The sequence below is a fragment of the Ambystoma mexicanum genome, chromosome 9 (assembly GCF_040938575.1).
Source record: "Ambystoma mexicanum isolate Mex_15411 chromosome 9, UKY_AmexF1_1, whole genome shotgun sequence".
Classification (NCBI taxonomy): domain Eukaryota; kingdom Metazoa; phylum Chordata; class Amphibia; order Caudata; family Ambystomatidae; genus Ambystoma; species Ambystoma mexicanum.
Genome location: NC_090931.1, coordinates 450,364,547 through 450,384,500, shown reverse-complemented (window position 1 = coordinate 450,384,500; position 19,954 = coordinate 450,364,547). Strand labels below are relative to the sequence as shown.

General features: G+C 53.6%; 1 long non-coding RNA gene across 1 annotated transcript in view; it reads right to left on the bottom strand.

The window, feature by feature from the left end:
* Nucleotides 1-2,506: 2,506 nt before the first annotated feature.
* The window catches only part of LOC138489656 (uncharacterized), a 203,404-nt gene continuing 185,956 nt past the window's right edge, over nt 2,507-19,954 (bottom strand). The window contains exon 2 of the long non-coding RNA XR_011274854.1: nt 2,507-3,868. This is a non-coding gene — a long non-coding RNA (uncharacterized lncRNA). The remainder of the gene's footprint in view (nt 3,869-19,954) is intronic.

The window sequence follows — 19,954 nt, the reverse complement described above, 5'->3', positions numbered from 1 at the left end:
GGACACTAAGTGATCATTTAGGTAGGAAGTCTTTTTACCGTGGAACTGAGTATTTGAGAGCCCTAAGGTGGTTTTGGGGGTGGCGGCTCAGTGGCTGAGAGGGAAGGAAGGAGTTACCCCAAGAGCAAGGTGGAAGAGATAGTTAATAGCATTGTGACGCTTGGGTATATTGGCCAACGAGGATATTGCTAGGTTGTGAGTTTATAGGTGGGAGACGGATCAAGGGTAGCATACAGGTGGTTGGCTGTAGACTCCAACTGAACGTAGTAATAGTCACTAAGCTGAGGGTGGACAGAAACATATTGAAGTGGAGGGTAGCAAGTAGAGGGAGGGAGGGACAAAGCAATTTAGCAGAATGTGTGTAACTCAAGTGTGGTTAAGCAGGGAAAAGGTAGGGCAGTAGTTACCAACAACAAGCGCAAGCAGGCCAGTAGCGATCAAAATATGTAAATAGATCATAGACAAAGAACAGTCAATGCAGTAAGGCTATTAGCAATGAGCTCTGGACATAATTATGCATTTCTACAACATGAAATACAGCCCAATCCCTTGTAACAAGACCTGACGTTAGCTCAGTGTAGATTGATTGATAGAGTGGGTAGGCCTGAGTGCCAGAAGACATACACAATAGTCTGGCTAACAGCACAGTACGGGTGCAGCCCAGAGGATATTCGAGAGCCCAGTGTTCCAATATAACAAGCACAGCTGATCCCATCAGAAGGAACAAGGGAAGCTAAGAACGAAGCAATGCAACGTTTGATACAATTTAGAGACCGCCAAACTGAAAAGACCAGGCAGGATGTGGGGATAACGATGGTGTGGTGCAGATCCCACATCAAGGCAGTCCAGTCCCAATGCAAAATGCAAGGAAGGGGCTATCACAAAGCCAATACTATTGGCTAATGCAAGTGTCACGTCAACCGCAGCTGCATCAATGAGACAACCAACTCGTTCAAGGAACTGTCAGCATTTTCTAAGAGCTTTCTAATCAGCTGCTGTTCTCAAACATCATATGCAGGACCTGTTGTCCTGCTTGATTCACATGTATTGAAACATAGAAACAGCAACTAATCATCTTTATATGACCAATTCTTCCAGTATGATCTACAGCATTAAGAAGTGGTCACAAGGCTAGAGGCAAGCTTCCAACTTAACAGTTGAACACTGCATAAAAAATCTCTTGCCAAGTGCTTGTTCCTAAATCTTGCCCTAACACCACAGAAGGTATGAGCATGTGCTTTCTAAAGACTGTCGTCACTGACCAGATGGCGCTTCCAATTATCACAACCTCTTGAAAACACGCAGTGTAGAACCTCAGACTGATTTTAAGCTTAGTGGCGTACATCAATGCCGATGATGTTAATCCCTTCAGGGGTGTTTCGAGCATCGCAATGTTTTTCACAAGCCTCCAGCTGCATGCAGACTGAAGAGGAAAACATAGACTTCACTGGCAAACACATGGTAGAACACTTTCCCAGTGACCTCTCAGCAGCTTGAGAACTTTCGATTATTACATTAAAAGGTGAAGCGAGTCGATAAGAATGTTGTTGTACTTCACCAGCGTGAATTCATTCAATCCTCCTGACTGCGGCTTGCAAACAGGCATCAGGTAAGTCAATGCTTCCAAGCATAGGGTCCCTTGTGGACTTCAGCATAGCCCCCTCCCACATTTATCTACATGTGCATGCTTGCAAAGGTAATTGAACTACAACAGCTTCAATTTCAGGTATGCGTGGACGGCACCCAGATTAATCTCCGGAAAATGAAATGAGGAGCATTCCTCAACCACCTCATGTACGCAGGGTTTTAAGCATAACCAATGACTATATGAATGACTCCCATTTAAATTCACTATATTCACATGTATTATGTGTGATATCCTGAGCACAAGGAGTGGATCTGGCCCTTTGTGACTGGCCTTGGAGAACTCTGTTCTGATGGGTGAACATTATGGTGACAAACCAGTAAGCTTGGTACTAGGTGGCATAAAGTCAGCTACTATTACTTTGGGGCGACACAGGGCATGGGTTCAGCTTCAGCCTCAACACAGAACAGTAAATGTGTTTGACTAGACAAATAAGTGACTTGGTCAAGTCCACTAAACCCTAACACTGAATGCTTCAAAATATCTTATTATTGCTTCATAATACTGTTAAGTAGAAATGGCAAAAGTCCTGGTTTTGACTCTTTCGTTAGTAAAATATAAGCGACACCAGCATTCCTGAAAAAGTCATAGATCTATTGACAGGTGTACAAAACCAGGCGATCCGTTTCAGTCAGAATCAGAAAAGACAAGAAAGCTGCATTATAGGCTCTTCACCTCATAGAATGCTTATAAAATGCAGTGCAACATCATTACTGTCCAATACAGGCCAACCAGAGACCTTCAACCAGCCAACCCACATCCCATACGCCAACCAAATTTCAGTCGGCCAAAGTCCCGGGGCAGATCCATTGGAGCACAGGTCCTAATGTTTTAAAATACTTCAATCCAACCATAAGAACATATCTTAACCACATGCTCTTCAGCTTATTAACAAATAATGCTGCACCTATATAAGCAAAAAGCAACAGCCCACTACACAAGTTTATTTATAATCTACTACTCCGTCTCAGGGTGGCATGTCCGTGCTACACAAAATACCATACATGGATAAAGATTAATACGATTTAGGCTTTGGTTGAAAATATATTTTTGGAAAAAAAATGCTGGCTTTTAAGGAAAGAATACATCAGTGCCTCTGTATATTGTGCTTACAGCCTCGAGCCTTTGCAGGCTATAAGAAGAAGCGATATTAGTCTCCTTGCAGGGAAAATCAAAGTGTGGCACCCGTGGCAATAAGAGGTAGCGTCATATCAGTTCTTACACTGAAGAAGAGATATGCCATCTTCTATAATGAAGTAGGTCCATTCAGTTTCACACGAGAGTTCTTTTTGTGCAGAGTCATCTTTTAGGATTGTGTTAACCACTATTACGGTGCGGTGTCACACAAGAGTGTAGCAGACACGCACCCTCTGGTAGAAGTATGTCAATCAGTAGATTGGTGACGGGTGGCGTAGCGGGAGTGCAGAATAATATTCTAGTTGTAAACTAGGAAATGACCTCACGTGAATACATCCTAAGAAGTGCCCCTTGGAGAGCATGTATCTAACAGTCTGATACCAGATGCTGTACTAAGAATGCCAAAGACAAATTGTACCAGTGGACGGGTGTGTACCACTAGTCTGGTGCCAAGCAGTGCACTATCAAAGTCTGTCTTGTGGCGGCTTCCCGTTACCAGTGTATACAAAGTTTGTCTGATGCCAGGTGGTGTGCCAGGAAGGAATGGAACAGGAGTCATCCCTCCCAGTAGGAAACATAAATATCACTAGTTTAGTGCCAAGTGGTCCAAACAGAATTCAGCAGACAGAGGTTCTCACGGGATGAGTGTATACATCACCCGGCTGGCAGAAGGAAGCGATCTAGCACACATGTTTCATAGCACAGGCTTGCCATAGTTGTGTGGATATTACTAGTCCCACGCCAGGTAGTATAGCATGAATGCAGCACACACCAATCCACCCAGTACAAGTGTGTACAACACTAGTAGGCATCCCAGAGACCGCTGAACTCCCTGCAAAAACACAGTTGCATGTTGTAATCTTTGCATGTTGCCCCACATTATGGAGGACACACCCTTTAGAGGGTCTTCTCCCTTGGGATTATTGAAGGCAAAGAGTGCTTTGAGGCACAACTCTGCAGGAGCCGCTCCGTATTTCTGGCTTGACTTATTACGTCTTCCTCCAGGAACTCCTCCTCAGTTGCACTCTCCGCAGTCTCTCGATCCACATCAGTGACAGGATGTCCTCCACTGGTAGCACGTCTTCCCTGTAACACAAAGAATTCACATGCTGTTATTGCTGTCTATTACTTCTGTTGTTATCTGCTCTTTCGCACTCTCATGTTATCATGTTCTTTCATGTGTCTCAAGGTTCTGTTTATCTCTTGAGATGCAATTGCTCAATGACTATATTATAATTGGTTACGAGCGTCATAATTTTCATCCGGCTCTGCTCATTTCTACTGGACTCGCACATATAATACAAATGCTGATAACATCTGTATCAAACCAAGCACTGCCATGAGTCCGCAGTGTCTAGATTCCCAATGTCAAAATGAGGTCATTGACATGACACAGTGAGGAAGAATAGCTCAGGGGCAACGTGTTTTTCTTAGAAGCAAGACAATGGGCCTCATTCCGAGTATGGCGGTAAGGGATAGCGGCCACCGGTAACGAGACCGGTGGCGGTGATCCCTTACCGCCATACTCCGAGTTCCCTTTGCGCCCTCGCCCTTAACTCCTGCTTTGAGCAGGTGTTAAAGTCGAGGGCGCAAAGGGGCCTCCAAGCCAATAACGGTGACAGTAATGAACGGTCACCGTTATTTGCATCTTCCCCATTCCCATTGAGCCCTATGGGGGCTCATTTGGGAATGGGGAAGAGCCTTGGTGAATGGGGAATTACCGCCCCGCCAACCTTGGAATGGGGCGGTAATTCCGCCATCCACCAAGGCGCTGCCGGTCCGGGTACGGCGTCAACCAAGGCGTTAATAGCGCCATTGGTTAGCGCCGTACTCGGAATGAGGCCCAATGTGGCGCAGCACAGGTTTGAATCCCGATCCCATGCTTAGAAACCACTTGCTTGTATCAAGTACGTTATAAATGAACAATTCAATAAATACCTGCCATGCTTAAACTCCTGCTGTAATACAGAGATGATTGCAGTGGGACCACTGACAGCATGGTCCATATAACCACTATAATACTGAGGTTTATTTATGGGTCACTTGTTAGGCGCTTGGACAATTAGCAAAACTGTTTCAAAGTGCCCACAGGGCAACAAGGTGGGGACAGTGGAAGCTAGACAATGATTTACAACAACGATAAACAATTGAATTAATAGTACAAACACATCAGAAGAATAACAGGGAGGGGAGACAAACCTACTATGCCTTGTGAGTGTTCAGAACTTGCAAGTGCAGAGGGGAGGAGGTTAGGGGATAGGTGCTGTGGTGCTCGTGGAGAAGTGCTCAGGGTGAAGTGCTAATAAGAGAAAAAACTAAGTGCAACCTCCAGTGGGGAGGGTGAACCTAAGCAAGTGCAGTAAATAAACAGTGGCTACGATGCGAGATGAGGCGGTCAGGGCCCCAAGGCATCTTAACGACTGATTCATTCCTCCTGCAATACTGAGGGAATAACACTGACATTTTACCCTTCTATCCATATTCCAAGTGTAGGAGATCTATCTGCTATCTGCTAAACCCCAAAATATTCTTCCTTTTCTCTGACCTTATTTTTACCTCATCAGGAATTCTGTTTATGTGTCTTGTAGCCCGAATTGAATGTGTTTGATTTATCAGGACAATCCCTAATCCCTTTATCTTTCTGCACTGAAAATAAAAAAATGAAAGGCCTGCAACTAAAGGCGGGTCTGCGGTGGTTAAATCATGATCATTTTGAAGGTTTTAAGTTTGTTATATATATCAATGACAAAACTTTGTTAAAGGGACATTATGGTTATAAGTAAAACCGAAAAACATCTGAAATTTGCCAGTTATGGTAAGTTAAGCAACCATAACTCACACCACCACTGTGCACTGCTAATACTAACAACACAGGACATCAAAGATGACATCACAAATGTCATTGATGACATCACATATCTGGGCCACCTGACATGATTAGGCTAGTTTTTTTTTTATTTTTACTGACAATGATAATTTCCAAAATTTAAATGGTGCTATATATCTACACATTAACCTTTTTGTATGTTCTTAAAGTACTTCCCCTAGGGTTTGGTCTCAGCTCATGGTACACATAGATGGGGCATTAAGCAGGCCTTAAACACACACAGGGTAATTCATAGAATTTCGCAGAAAAGTGTCGCAAGCGGCTGGCGCAGAGTGTCCGCGTGCGATTGTCTGCGCCAGGCACGTGCGCTAAAACCGATTTCCGCGCACAGCGTATTCATGGATTTTAGGCTCCCAAACCAGCCGTGGCGCAGAGTATCGCAGCGACCCTGCAGCAGCGCCAGTAACGCCCCCAAGAACGCCCTCGCGCAAGGAAAAGCCATCAAAATCGCTAAATCATCGCAAAGGGCTGCGCTAACCCTGGACCAGTTTACAGGGCTGCCAAACAAGGAACGCAAAGCGGGTAACGTGCATATCAGGGGTACGCGTGAAGTTATACACGCGATTAGCCAGGGTACGTGTATTACAGGGGTACGCGGGAAGTTCTACACGCGATTGGCCAGGGTACGTGTATTACAGGGGTACGCGTGAAGTTTTACACGCGATTAGCCAGGGCACGTGTATCACAGGGGTACGCCGGAATTATCACACACGATTTGGCTGGGTACGTGTATTACAGGGGTACACGGGAAGTTTTACACGCGATTCAGCTGGGTACGTGTATTACAGGGGTGCGCGGGAATTCTCACATGCGATTTGGCCAGGTACGTGTATTACAGGGGTGCGCGGGAATTATCACACGCGATTTGGCTTGGTACATGTATTACAGGGGTGCGTGGGAAGTTACACACGCGATTAGGCTGGGTGGGTCCTCACAGGTGTTCCCTGTACACCCTCGACGGCCCCTGCAGGCAGCCCACAAAACAGGGGACTACCCTGCACACCTGCTCATGTCCCCCTGCGCCCCCACCCCCCAGCAGTGCGGGGGCAGCCTCCACCAGGCCCCCACCCATGTCTCCCACCACCCCCACCCCCCAGCAGTGCAGGGGCACCCTCCACCAGGCCCCCACTCATGTCTACCACCACCCCCACCCCCCAGCAGTGCAGGGGCACCCTCCACCAGGCCCCCACTCATGTCTCCCACCACCCCCACCCCCCAGTCACCAGGGGCACCCTCCACCAGGCCCCCACTCATGTCTCCCAGCGTGCTACGTGTATTTCAGGGGTGCGCGGGAAGTTCCACACGCGAATAGCCTGGGCGTGTGTATTTCAGGGGTGCGCGGGAAGTTCCACACGCGAATAGCCTGGGCGCGTGTATTTCAGGGGTGCGCGGGAAGTTCCACACGCGAATAGCCTGGGCGCGTGTATTTCAGGGGTGCGCGGGAAGTTCCACATGCGAATAGCCTGGGCGCGTGTTTTTCAGGGGTGCGCGGGAAGTTCCACACGCGAATAGCCTGGGCGCGTGTATTTCAGGGGTGCGCGGGAAGTTCCACACGCGAATAGCCTGTGCGCGTGTATTTCAGGGGTGCGCGGGAAGTTCCACACGCGAATAGCCTGGGCGCATGTATTTCAGGGGTGCGCGGGAAGTTCCACACACGAATAGCCTGGGCGCGTGTATTTCAGGGGTGCGCAGGAAGTTCCACACGCGAATATCCTGGGCGCGTGTATTTCAGGGGTGCGCGGGAAGTTTTACACGTGATTTCAGCAGGGTACGTGTATTTCAGGGGTGCGCGGGAAGTTCCACACGCGAATAGCCTGGGCGCGTGTATTTCAGGGGTGCGCGGGAAGTTCCACACGCGAATAGGCTGGGCGCGTGTATTTCAGGGGTGCGCGGGAATTATCACACGCGATTTGGCTTGGTACGTGTATTACAGGGGTGCGTGGGAAGTTACACACGCGATTAGGCTGGGTGGGTCCTCACAGGTGTTCCCTGTACACCCTCGACGGCCCCTGCAGGCAGCCCACAAAACAGGGGACTACCTTGCACACCTGCATATGTCCCCCTGCACCCCCACCCCCCAGCAGTGCAGGGGCAGCCTCCACCAGGCCCCCACCCATGTCTCCTACCACCCCCACCCCCCAGCAGTGCAGGGGCACCCACCACCAGGCCCCCACTCATGTCTACCACCACCCCCACCCCCCAGCAGTGCAGGGGCACCCTCCACCAGGCCCCCACTCATGTCTACCACCACCCCCACCCCCCAGTCACCAGGGGCACCCTCCACCAGGCCCCCACTCATGTCTCCCAGCGTGCTACGTGTATTTCAGGGGTGCGCGGGAAGTTCCACACGCGAATAGCCTGGGCGCGTGTATTTCAGGGGTGCGCGGGAAGTTCCACACGCGAATAGCCTGGGCGCGTGTATTTCAGGGGTGCGCGGGAAGTTCCACACGCGAATAGCCTGGGCGGGTGTATTTCAGGGGTGCGCGGGAAGTTCCACACGCGAATAGCCTGGGCGCGTGTATTTCAGGGGTGCGCGGGAAGTTCCACACGCGAATAGCCTGGGCGCGTGTATTTCAGGGGTGCGCGGGAATTATAACACGCGATTTGGCTTGGTACGTGTATTACAGGGGTGCGTGACACACGCGATTAGGCTGGGTGGGTCCTCACAGGTGTTCCCTGTACACCCTCGACGGTCCCTGCAGGCAGCCCACAAAACAGGGGACTACCCTGCACACCTGCTCATGTCCCCCTGCACCCCCACCCCCCAGCAGTGCAGGGGCAGCCTCCACCAGGCCCCCATCCATGTCTCCCACCACCCCCACCCCCCAGCAGTGCAGGGGCAGCCTCCACCAGGCCCCCACTCATGTCTCCCACCACCCCCACCCCCCAGCAGTGCAGGGGCAGCAGGCAGTCAGGCAGCAGCAGATGGCAGGTGGGAGCGTGCTCGGGGCTCTGGGGGGCAGTAGTGCGGCCTTCCGGGCAGGAGCGTGGTATTCCGTGTGCTTACGCGTGGCCAGCTTGGTACGGAGTGATTTGGCAAGTGAAAATCCTGCACGTCAGCGTGAAAACCGAGGAAAGGCCCTTAGCGCGTAAGCGCGTCTGTGACGTGACCCGCACGGGTGTTTCCCACACAGCACGTGATGACAGAGCACACGTGGAAAGACTGCACGTCAGAGTGTCATCGCGTGTGATTGGTGGAAATGGCCCTACACGCAGAAGTGACAAAGCGTGTAATTGGTGGAAATGGCCCTACACGCAGAAGTGACAAAGCGTGTAATTGGTGGAAATGGCCCTAGCGCGTACACGCCGCGTAAGTGACGCTGGACGTGTGGGCCTGTATAAAAGGTACACGTAGAACACCATTTCCTTGTACGTGCTTTTCGTGGAGAGCGAGTGGGTGAATTCTGTACTTCTTGTCGTTTCACACACGATTTACTTCACGGCGTTTCAAGTTTGTATTCCCTGTTACCTCTGACAGCTTTTTCTCTTTTTTCACTTTAACTGGTTTACCTGGGCCTGTTCCCTCAAACAGTGTTCCCTACTACTGTTGTCCTGTCTCCTCAGACAGCGTACAAATCTTCTTTTGGCGGGGGTGTTGCCAACCAAACGCGCTCCTTTTTCACGCTCTTTTATCTGGCAGACGGTGAGTCACGCACGTATCTAACATCTGTGCTTGCCCCGTGTGTAGCCTACCCCTTCAGAGGTCATTCTAGGCTGCGTGTGACACGCATACGTTCATTCTTGTGTTACTGGGTGCCACAGCGTAGTGCTGGTTTTTCTTTCTGCACACGTGGTCTAGGAGGGGTTGCGTGCACATCATCTCCCTTTTTTGGGGCTCCTGTGTGTAGCCTGACCCGTCATCTTTCCCCAGGGGTTACAATCAGCCTTGCAAGAGCACTAGGGTACAATTACCATCTGGTACCCAACCCCTTTGACCCCCAATTGCCCAGGACAATATTTTACACCCACTCCCATACGCACATTAACATCAGTGCCATGGCTGGGAGGCGAGGATTCCGTAAGGGTGGCAAAGGTGGAAGAGCCACAAGTGGTGGCCGTGGTGGATCCGGTAGGGGACGTGGTCGTTACTTGCAGGGTGAGCCTGTCCCCCCATGTGTGGAGGACCAGTCAAGGGCACCCATAATCCCCCCCCCCTCCCGTTGAGGCTGATGTGGCTGACACCATCCATGCTCAGCCCTTGTTGGACCAGCCCATTGTGGCACCAGACCTGGCTGACTCCATGGCTGACTTCCAGGTCAGCAGGCCCATGACACGTGCGCTGGTGCACGTTGATGTCACCATGCCACGTGCATCTGTGGCAGCAAGGTCATCTGCTGCACCAAGTAGGCAGGGCGGAGAGGCTGCAGGGGCAGCTGCGGCTCCATCCACCCCAGCCCTCACACACCCAGCCCGGACAGTGTCGGTCCTAGTCCATGCTGCTGACATTCCCCCTGACACCATCACTCTAGAGCCAATGCCTGCACCAACTCCCATGCTGAGTGTGCAATCCCACACTCCTGATACAGAGTCCACCAGGGCTCCTGCCCCTAGTGTCCAGAGCAGCGCAGGACACTCAGGATCACCACCACCTTCCAAGCGGAAGAGGAAGAGTGCTCGTCCGGCACAGGCTGATGCCCCAGACACGGCTACACAGTCCGGCCCATCCAGGAAGCCCAGCTTCACGGATGACGAACTGAATGCACTTGTCGAGTATGTGTCCGCACATGACAACGAGATGGTCATTGTTGCAGGATCCAAGACCACACCTGCACAACGCCAGGCACACTGGCAGACCGTTGCGGACATCGTAAGTGCCCTTGGAATCGTGAGGCGCACAGCCAATGATTGCTATAAGCGCTGGAATGACCTAAAGCGCAGGGCAAAGAGTAAGCTGGCCTCAAGTCATGCCGCAACTCTAGTGACTGGAGGTGGGTCTCCAGTAGTAGACATGGAACTCACTCCACATGAGTCAGTCGCTGGGACCTACGTCACGGAGGAACAGATCCAAGGCGTGGGAGATCTGCCTGATTACGAGGCATTGTCCGGTGAGTGCACATGCATGTGTGTGTCATCCATGTGCGTGTCATCCATGTGCATGGTGTGTGTGAGGGCTTCTGTTTGTGTGACAGGTGAGAGTGTGTGCACCTGAGTCGTATGGGTCAGCCATGTGCTTCATGCAATACGTCCTGCGCAGCTGCATTTGGCCATAGCAGTATCCCTTCTGCCAACAGTAGACATCTAGCCCAACTGCACGCCAGTTGCCCTTGAAGTGTCACCCTGCCACAACATTGTTGCCTGATTTTTCACTGTTCATTTAGTCAGATTGTTTGCATTCCACCACTTTTACTAGGCATGTCGCAGTCCTCTAGTCACATGTCTGACATGGCTATGGTAAAGTGGAGTGACTTTGTTTCCTGGATATCATTTGTTCAGACATGTCCCTGTGCAATTGCACCATTTTGGACTGGCAGCTCCAAGTGAAGAATCTGACCTGTTTGAATTACAAAAGCTATTACATGCGGGAACTGGACTGAATGAATAGGTGCTGCCCTCCTCTCCATCTTCACTCAATAGCAATGGTACATGCCATCTGTGTGATGGCATGTGTGTTTCACCTGCCAATCACAGGGCAATGTGTGATGCCACTGCCAGGCAGCATGCAGAAAATGTGTTCATCTTCCATCTTGGTGTCATCAGTGTGTGCCATTTGCCTGCCCTTCATACGCAGTGAGGGTGCATGCATGGGAGGGTTTTAGTCATGTGGGACATGTGTCAAACAAGTACTGTTTCTCTTGCTTCTCAGCCCTCATTGTGTGCCATGGTGCTAATGCCTGTTTCCATTTCTTTGTTTTCATGTCTTTGCAGGGGAAGACGCACCTGATACTGCTGGGGTTGTGGAGATGGTGCAGACCCAGGAGGGGTCCGAAGGCCGACCAACCACCAGTGAGGGACGTGGTGTGGTGGTGGGTGAGAACCCACAACTGCTGCAGGTCGTGCTCTCAAGGGGTGTCTCTGGCTGCACCTCCCCCGAGCTGTACTCAGGTGTTGATTCGGATGAGACCTACGTGCCGTCGCAGGTGAGTGTTCCAGGGAGGGATTCTGTTCTGTCTCACCCACCTGCAACAGGGTCAGAACCCTCAATGGGGATGTCAGTGTTGGCAGCTACGCCTTTGGTGGTTACGGATGCAGGGTCACACTCCGCGACATCTGATCCTGTTCCTGGGCCAGCAGATCAGAGGGGGAATGCAGTCCTGCAGCCTCAGGCAGTGCCGGCACAGCAAGGCGCAGTTCGCCTTGCCCCAGACAGGTGTGGTGCCCGCCGACGTGGTGGCCGTACGCCACCTGGCAATACCGCATGGGAGCAATCCATTTACGGTATGGCAACCCAACAGGCAGCATCATCCGAGATGATGGCTCAGGCCATGGATAGGGTGGCCACTTCCATTGTCCCCCCTGAAAGGCTGATGGAGCGACTAGAGCAGGCAACCGACTCCATCTGCCAGTCACACAGGGAGGACATGTTGGGGTCCAACAGGGACAGGCGGGCGGCACTGGCGACTCTACAGGAGGCCATCTCCATTGAGTCCCAGGGCCACAGGGAAGCCCTGAGGCAGGAGCTCCTTCACCTCAGGACGACTCTTGTTGAGCTTGAGGCTTCAACACACCAAAGGACAGAACAGCAGCTGGAGCGTCTCACCCGTACGCTCTCAGCTGAGATGCAGGCAACGAGGGCGGAGGTCCGGGCATCCCGTGAATTGTTGCATGGGGACCTCCGCACACTCATCCTCCAGAACCAGACCTACCACACCCACATGCTTGCAGCCATGGAGGAGCAGACTAGGGCCTTGCGTGGGCTGCCTCCCATAGTGCAACCACCTCCGGATGCAGCTGCACAGGGTGATAATAGCGACAGCAGTGATACTCCCACAATAGGGTAACCGTGTGGGCCATGAGCCCATGGAGGTGTTTTATTTTCCTAGGATCCACGCAGGTGGGTTCTGGTGTGCATCCTGTCCTCGGACCTCCTGGGTGGCCTCCCCAACCCCCCCGGGCCCTTCAATGGCCATTTTTGATTTTTTTTAATTTTTATTTTCATTTTTATTTATTTTATTCCCAATTTTTTTGGGACGATTTGTTGGCTTCCGTGGTTCCTGTGGGCATACGCTGCATTGTGGCTGGGCACATGCAGGCTTGTAATGTATTTGGTTCAGATGCTTGGGTTTGAGTCACACACACCCCTCCTGCTTCCCGTTTCCATGGGCTTGCAAAGGGTGTGCCCAAGTGACAGTGAATTACACAGTGACGTTGGACTCCCATGAGCTGTGTGGGCAGTCTGTAGTCAATACTGTGTATACATTCCTAGTGCATATTGCTGTTGTGTTGTACACTGCATGTTGCATTGATGTGTAACTCATCTTCTGTGTCTACCTCCCAATTTGCAGGTCCCTTCCTCATGTCTACACAAGGACCTCTAGTCTGGAGATGTGGTCCATGTTGGCAGCAGTGCACCTACAACTCTACATGGCGCCAACACTGCACAGTTGGTAGTGGTGGGAGTGCAGGCATTTCCAGGTGGTGAGACTACTAATATTTAACATTAGTGATGTCATGTTAATGGTAGTACGTGCTCAAGTTTGTTGTTGGTCCGGCATTACTGTGAGCATTTCAGGTGTTGCAAGTATCTAATAGGGACACTGTACATTGTGACACTAGTGTCATGTTGTGGGGATTACTTTGTTTACCTGCAAATATCATGACATGGCACGGTGTGTGGTGTGGCGGTGCTGGGGTTGGGTTGGCTGACATGGCACTGTCCTCTTGTTGCATTTTGCAAGTGGGTATTCATTTTAGCTGCTTGAATGTGTAACTTCACAAAACTGCATTGGTGGTGTCTGTGTGGGTAGGGATGCACACATTGTGACACTTCCAGGTGAACAATCTCAGGCTGATATGGTTTTCACGGTTCTTTCTCCAGACATTCAGGGTCAGTGTCAGGTTGAGTCATCATTGATTGTCAGATGGAATGTGCCAGGGCAGTGTGCACTCCACAGGGGTGTGATTTCTATGTGAAGTAATTAGCCACTAGCTGTGTACGGGCTGCCTCCCCCCGTGCCCTTTCCCCTCCCATGCGCAGCGGCTGTGCATGTGGTTGGGGGTGGGGGGGCACCACCATGTCCACGGCCAGGCCCCGGCGTGTTGCAACGTTGTGCAGGACACATGCTGCCACTATGATCCTGCACACTACTGGGGGAGCGTACTACAGCTGCCCGCCAGAACGGTCAAGGGAGCGAAAGCGTGACTTCAGCACTCCGAATGTGCGCTCCACTATGCCCCGGGTTGTAATGTGGCCTGCGTTATATCTTACCTGGGGTGGCGTGGTGGGGTTCCGAATTGGCGTCATCATGTGGGGGCTGAGAGGGTAGGCACTGTCCCCTGTGGAGGTGGTGATTGGTATCATTGGTGGGGTTGTGACCTTGCTCAGTATCTGACATGCATGCATGTGCAGTGGCATTCATACTCACCAAGCAGCCATGTATCGCCATGCCGCCCAGCTTCTAGGTCCCGGCTTAGGGTGGACATTCGGTAAATGAAGCTGTCGTGGGTGGACCCGGGATAGTTGGCATATACTGAGGTGATGATTCCCTTGGCATTACATACTACCTGCACGTTGATGGAATGCCAGTGCTTGCGGTTCCTATAGATGTGCTCTGATGCCCTGGGGGGACTTAGAGCCACATGGGTGCAGTTGATGGCACCTAGCACTTTGGGGAATCATGCCACAGCGTAGAAATCCAGGGCGGCAGCATGCCTTTCTGCAGGGGTTCTGGGCAGGTATATGTGCCTGCGGACTGATGGGCGTGCAGTGATGATGTTCAAGACCTGGTGTAGGCAGCGTGACTGGGTGGCCTGTGATACACCACCCACAATGGCACTTGTCCGCTGAAATGATCCAGTGGCTAAGAAGTGCAGTACATTGAGGACCTTCCCCAGGGGGCTGAGTGCTTGGGAGCACAGGGTGGGTGATGTGAGGTCATCCTCCCACTCACTCACCAGGTCCAGTATGATGTGTGGTGGAAACCTGTACCTCCCATGCTCCTGGTCATCAGGCATCCCGAAAAGGCTGGTTCTGGGTGTGAATATTCTGGCCCTGACTATCCTCCTCCTCTCCTCCTTTGGTAGGCCACGCCCACTGCTGCTAGGAACGGTATGTTCATCCTGGGTCTGAGCTTGTTATTTTTTTAGCGCGCAAATTAATGCGTCGCGCGTGTTGTAGGCGAGCGTGTGACCCGCGCACCCCTGAAATCCAGTACCCAGTCCAATAGCGTGTGGAAATTCCTGCGCACACCGGGATACAGGTGCGCTGACGTACTTGCGTGTGTAAGTGTCCGCGCACACCTGATATACACGTACATAGGCCAATCGCGTGTACGCGCACTTTTGTCCAATTACACGCGATGACACCCTGACGTGCTGTCCAATTACACGCAACGAGACTCTGCCGTGCTGTCCAATTACACGCGATGACACTCTGACGTGCAGTCTTTCCACGTGTGCTCTGTCATCACGTGCTGTGTGGGAAACACCCATGCGGGTCACGTCACAGACGCGCTTACGCGCTGAGGGCCTTTGGTCCAATAGATTCTCGTATGCGTGCTGACGCACTTACGCGCTAAGGGCCTTTCCTCGGTTTTCACGCTGACGTGCAGGATTTTCACGTGCCAAATCACTCCGTACCAAGCTGGCCACGCGTAAGCACACGGAAGACCACGCTCCTGCCCAGAAGGCCAAACTACTGCCCCCCAGAGCCCCGAGCACGCTCCCACCTGCCATCTGCTGCTGCCTGACTGCCTGCTGCCCACGTGTACTGCCATTTGCTGCCTGCACATCAGCCAGGGGTGCTGTTGCTGTGACCACCCCTGCTGGAACCGAAGACTCCCGACTGGAATTCCATCGCTCCACAGCCCAGCCCCAGGACCCAGTTGCCCACCCACTCCTGCCTCTGGGGTTGTCATGTCGGGGCAAACACCATCTGTGACCACTGACAACCCCCGGCCAGAGAGGCAGAGGGGCACCAGCTTCAGTGCCACCGAAGTTGGTGTCCTGGTGGAGCAAGTCCTGGGGCAGTATGATGCCCTCTTCGGAAGTTCCCGCGGCGACAAGGAAGGACGGACTCGGATCTGGACTGACATCGTGACTGCCATCAACGCGGAGGGGGTGGCAGTCCGGGACTTACAACATGTCAGGAAGCGCTGGGAGGACTTCAGGTCCAGGACCCTGAACAAGGCCCGTCGCCTCTTGAAGGCAGCGGATGCCAAGGGGCGCCGGGGCCACTTGTCGGAAGAACAGATGGGGGTCCTGGAACGCATTTCCCCAGCGCTCCACGTCCAGGTCCTAGAGAAGCAGACCCGTCTGGAGTCGAGCGGTGAGTGTACATGCATCCTGATTGTGAGCAGTGCGTGTGGTGATTATTCGGCATTGTGCCGGTTGCACATCTGTTTGTATGGGGTCGAGTATGGGTGGGGGTGTACAGGGCCGTGGGTCTGACACATGCAAGGGCTGTAATGTGTGAGACATGGATGGTGCTTGTGTGTGTGGGCTTGCATGGCAAATGCAGTTGTGCGTGCACACATGTTTGGATGAATGTGTATGTAAGTAGACATGTCCGTGATGTCAGGCATGTATGTTGTTTTCGGCTGCATGTATGAGCACTGTGTACATGTGCATGTGTGTGTATTTGTCAAGGGTGCAACAGTGATGCAACATGGATGCATGTGACAGCGGTATGTGGAATCCTGATTGGCAGATGTGACATGGATGCCCGTCTGAACAGTGCAACACTTGGCAGAGGTGTAGACATGCATGCAAGTGCGGTGCTGTGTGTACATGTGTGGTGCACTTCCTGTATTGCATGTGATGTCTGGCTCCCCTTTGGCTGCTGATGCTGTTGTATGTGTAGGGATGGTGGTGGCAGTTGCGATATGGCTGTGGTATGGCTCATGTGTGTGAGTTGCAATGACATGTGTGTTGGGGATTGTGATGACATGTCTGAGGTTTGCCAATGCCACTCATGTGCAACTGTCATGCGTGTATGTGTCCATTGTACAGTGCCCTGATGCCTGTGTTTTGTTTCTCCCTGTCTGCAGCATCAACTGATGAAGAGGGCGGAGAAGGTGCTGTGGAGCACAGCGGCGGGGATCCGACCGCCAGCCGGAGACGCAAGGCCCGGCTCCCCTACCGTGTTGTCATCTCGTCGGGGAGTGAGGAGTCCGGTGCCGCGTCCCAGGACGCAGCTGCCGGGAGGAGGTCCAAGAGGCGGAGGTTGCAGTTGGACTCCTCAGCAGCAGAAGGGGCAGCTGGGACCCCACAGGGCCCAACAGGGGAAGATGGCACGGAGTCATCCAGGTTGCTGGGGGGTTTGGTGGAGGAGGGGGCCGTGCAAGCACCAGAGACGGGGTCTGGAGGTGGGGATCCCACTGGTGCTAGTGGTGCAGTGCAGGACCAGGGACAGGAGGCAGCACAGGCGGCCGCGGAGGTGCCTGTGTGCAATCCTGTCCCCGATCCTGTCCCTGCATCATCTTGCACCAGCAGGGATGCCTACGTCCAGACCCGTTTTCAGGCAGGGGATGAGCTGACGTCAACTGGCCTTCCTCTGCCTGCGGACGTGGCCATCCAGGTCCGGGTTGAGCCTGTCCTGGCTGGTGTGGCGTTGCGTCAACGGGCCATGCGAGGTGACCTGCAGTCTTTTCATGGAGAGACTGCACGTCATCTCGAATGGCTCGTTGACCACGTCAGCCTGCTGGGACAGGTCACCCAGGCCGGATTCCTCCATCTGATGGGGCTTGCTCCGACCCCCTCCTCAACTGGACCCCCTACGCGCCAGTCGTCCTCTGTGCCATCTTCCCACCCATCAGTCACCTGGGTGCCCTGTGGAGCTGCCTCTGACGGTGCGGCCAGGCTGGTGGAGGAGGCATCCCTGCCACAGTCGGGAGTCGGAGGTCCAGCAGGGGTGGCCACATCAACAACTGCACCCCAGCCGGCGGAGGATGTGCAGGCAGCAGGAGGCAGTGCACGGGCAGAGGCAGTGCAGCAGCAGCAGCAACATGGTGGGAGACATGAAGGCTCGGGGCTTTCGACATCGGAGGGGCAGGCATCGGCCGGAGGGCAGGGGGACCCAGGACAGAGAGTGTCTTCCGTGTGGCAGCGGTTGGGCCACGCCTTAGGTGCGGAGCGGCGGCGGGCAGAAGAGGCGCGGCTCACAATGGTCAGGGCGGAGAACTCCATGCGGAGGGCCCTGAGGCGGGCCAAGTGCCTCGAGGCAATCCGCAGGGGGTTGGAGGAGGACACGGCGTCGTCCCTGCGGACCCTCGGGGCCATGGAACTGGACCGCCTCCGGGACATCGAACAGGAGTTCGATGATGCCCTGGCCCGGGACACCACGGAGTGAGCCGCTGGACTTGCCCGCCGCCTTTGTATATAGTTCTTTAGTTTTATGTTTCCTTTCTTTCTTATTATGATTTGGAGTCGACGGACACTGCTCCACTTTTTGTATATAGTTGATTTTTAGGTAGGTTTTTTAGTAGGTTTCCTTTGTTCAGTTGGGCTCATGGACCCTTGTTAGTTTTGTACATATTTATTTTTTGCATGGAGATTTTTTTACATTTGACTTTGGACATAATTTTTTTTTTATTCTGATTTGCAGTTTTCTGTTTTTATACGGACATGCAGCTCTTTTTTCTCACATTCACATTGTAGTTAGTTGTCTTTCTTTAGCATTCTTTAATTTTTTCAAATACAATTTTGTTCGCATACTTCACTGTGTGGTATCATCTCATTGGTTTCATGCATGTCATGTTGTGTGTTTTCCCATTCAATTGCAACCATTGTGTGTGACGGACATGGGTTCATTAGCTTGATGAACATTGGGGGTGTAACATGTGATTTCCATTTCCATGTGGGTGAATGGGTTACTTGGTAGGGCTTTTTGGCTGTGGAGGCTGACCATTACGCACATGATTGGGGATTGTGAGGACCTGGTGGGGGCTGCCCATGGTGGCAGGGGGGTGGGGGTGGTGGGAGACATGAGTGGGGGCCTGGTGGAGGCTGCCCCTGCACTGCTGGGGTGTGAGGGTGGTGGGAGACATGAGTGGGGGCCTGGTGGAGGGTGACCCTGGGGGGTGGGGGTGGTGGGAGACATGAGTGGGGGCCTGGTGTAGTCTGCCCATGGTGGCAGGGGGGTGGGGGTGGTGGGTGACATGAGTGGGGGCCTGGTGGAGGCTGCCCCTGCACTGCTGGGGTGTGGGGGTGGTGGTAGACATGAGTGGGGGCCTGGTGGAGGCTGCCCCTGCACTGCTGGGGGGTGGGGGTGGTGGGAGACATGAGTGGGGGCCTGCTGGAGTCTGCCCATGGTGGCAGGGGGGTGGGGGTGGTGGGAGACATGAGTGGGGGCCTGGTGGAGGGTGACCCTGGTGGCTGGGGGGTGGGGGTGGTGGGTGACATGAGTGGGGGCCTGGTGGAGGGTGACCCTGGGGGGTGGGGGTGGTGGGAGACATGAGTGGGGGCCTGGTGTAGTCTGCCCATGGTGGCAGGGGGGTGGGGGTGGTGGGTGACATGGGTGGGGGCCTGGTGGAGGCTGCCCCTGCACTGCTGGGGGTGGGGGTGGTGGTAGACATGAGTGGGGGCCTGGTGGAGGCTGCCCCTGCACTGCTGGGGGGTGGGGGTGGTGGGAGACATGAGTGGGGGCCTGCTGGAGTCTGCCCATGGTGGCAGGGGGGTGGGGGTGGTGACAGACATGAGTGGGGGCCTGGTGGAGGGTGACCCTGGTGGCTGGGGGGTGGGGGTGGTGGGAGACATGAGTGGGGGCCTGGTGGAGGCTGCCCATGGTGGCAGGGGGGTGGGGGTGGTGGGAGACATGAGTGGGGGCCTGGTGGAGGGTGACCCTGGTGGCTGGGGGGTGGGGGTGGTGGGAGACATGAGTGGGGGCCTGGTGGAGGCTGCCCCTGCACTGCTGGGGCGTGGGGGTGGTGGTAGACATGAGTGGGGGCCTGGTGTAGTCTGCCCATGGTGGCAGGGGGGTGGGGGTGGTGGGAGACATGAGTGGGGGCCTGCTGGAGTCTTCCCATGGTGGCAGGGGGGTGGGGGTGGTGGGTGACATGAGTGGGGGCCTGGTGGAGGGTGACCCTGGTGGCTGGGGGGTGGGGGTGGTGGGAGACATGAGTGGGGGTCTGGTGGAGTCTGCCCATGGTGGCAGGGGGGTGAGGGTGGTGGGAGACATGAGTGGGGGCCTG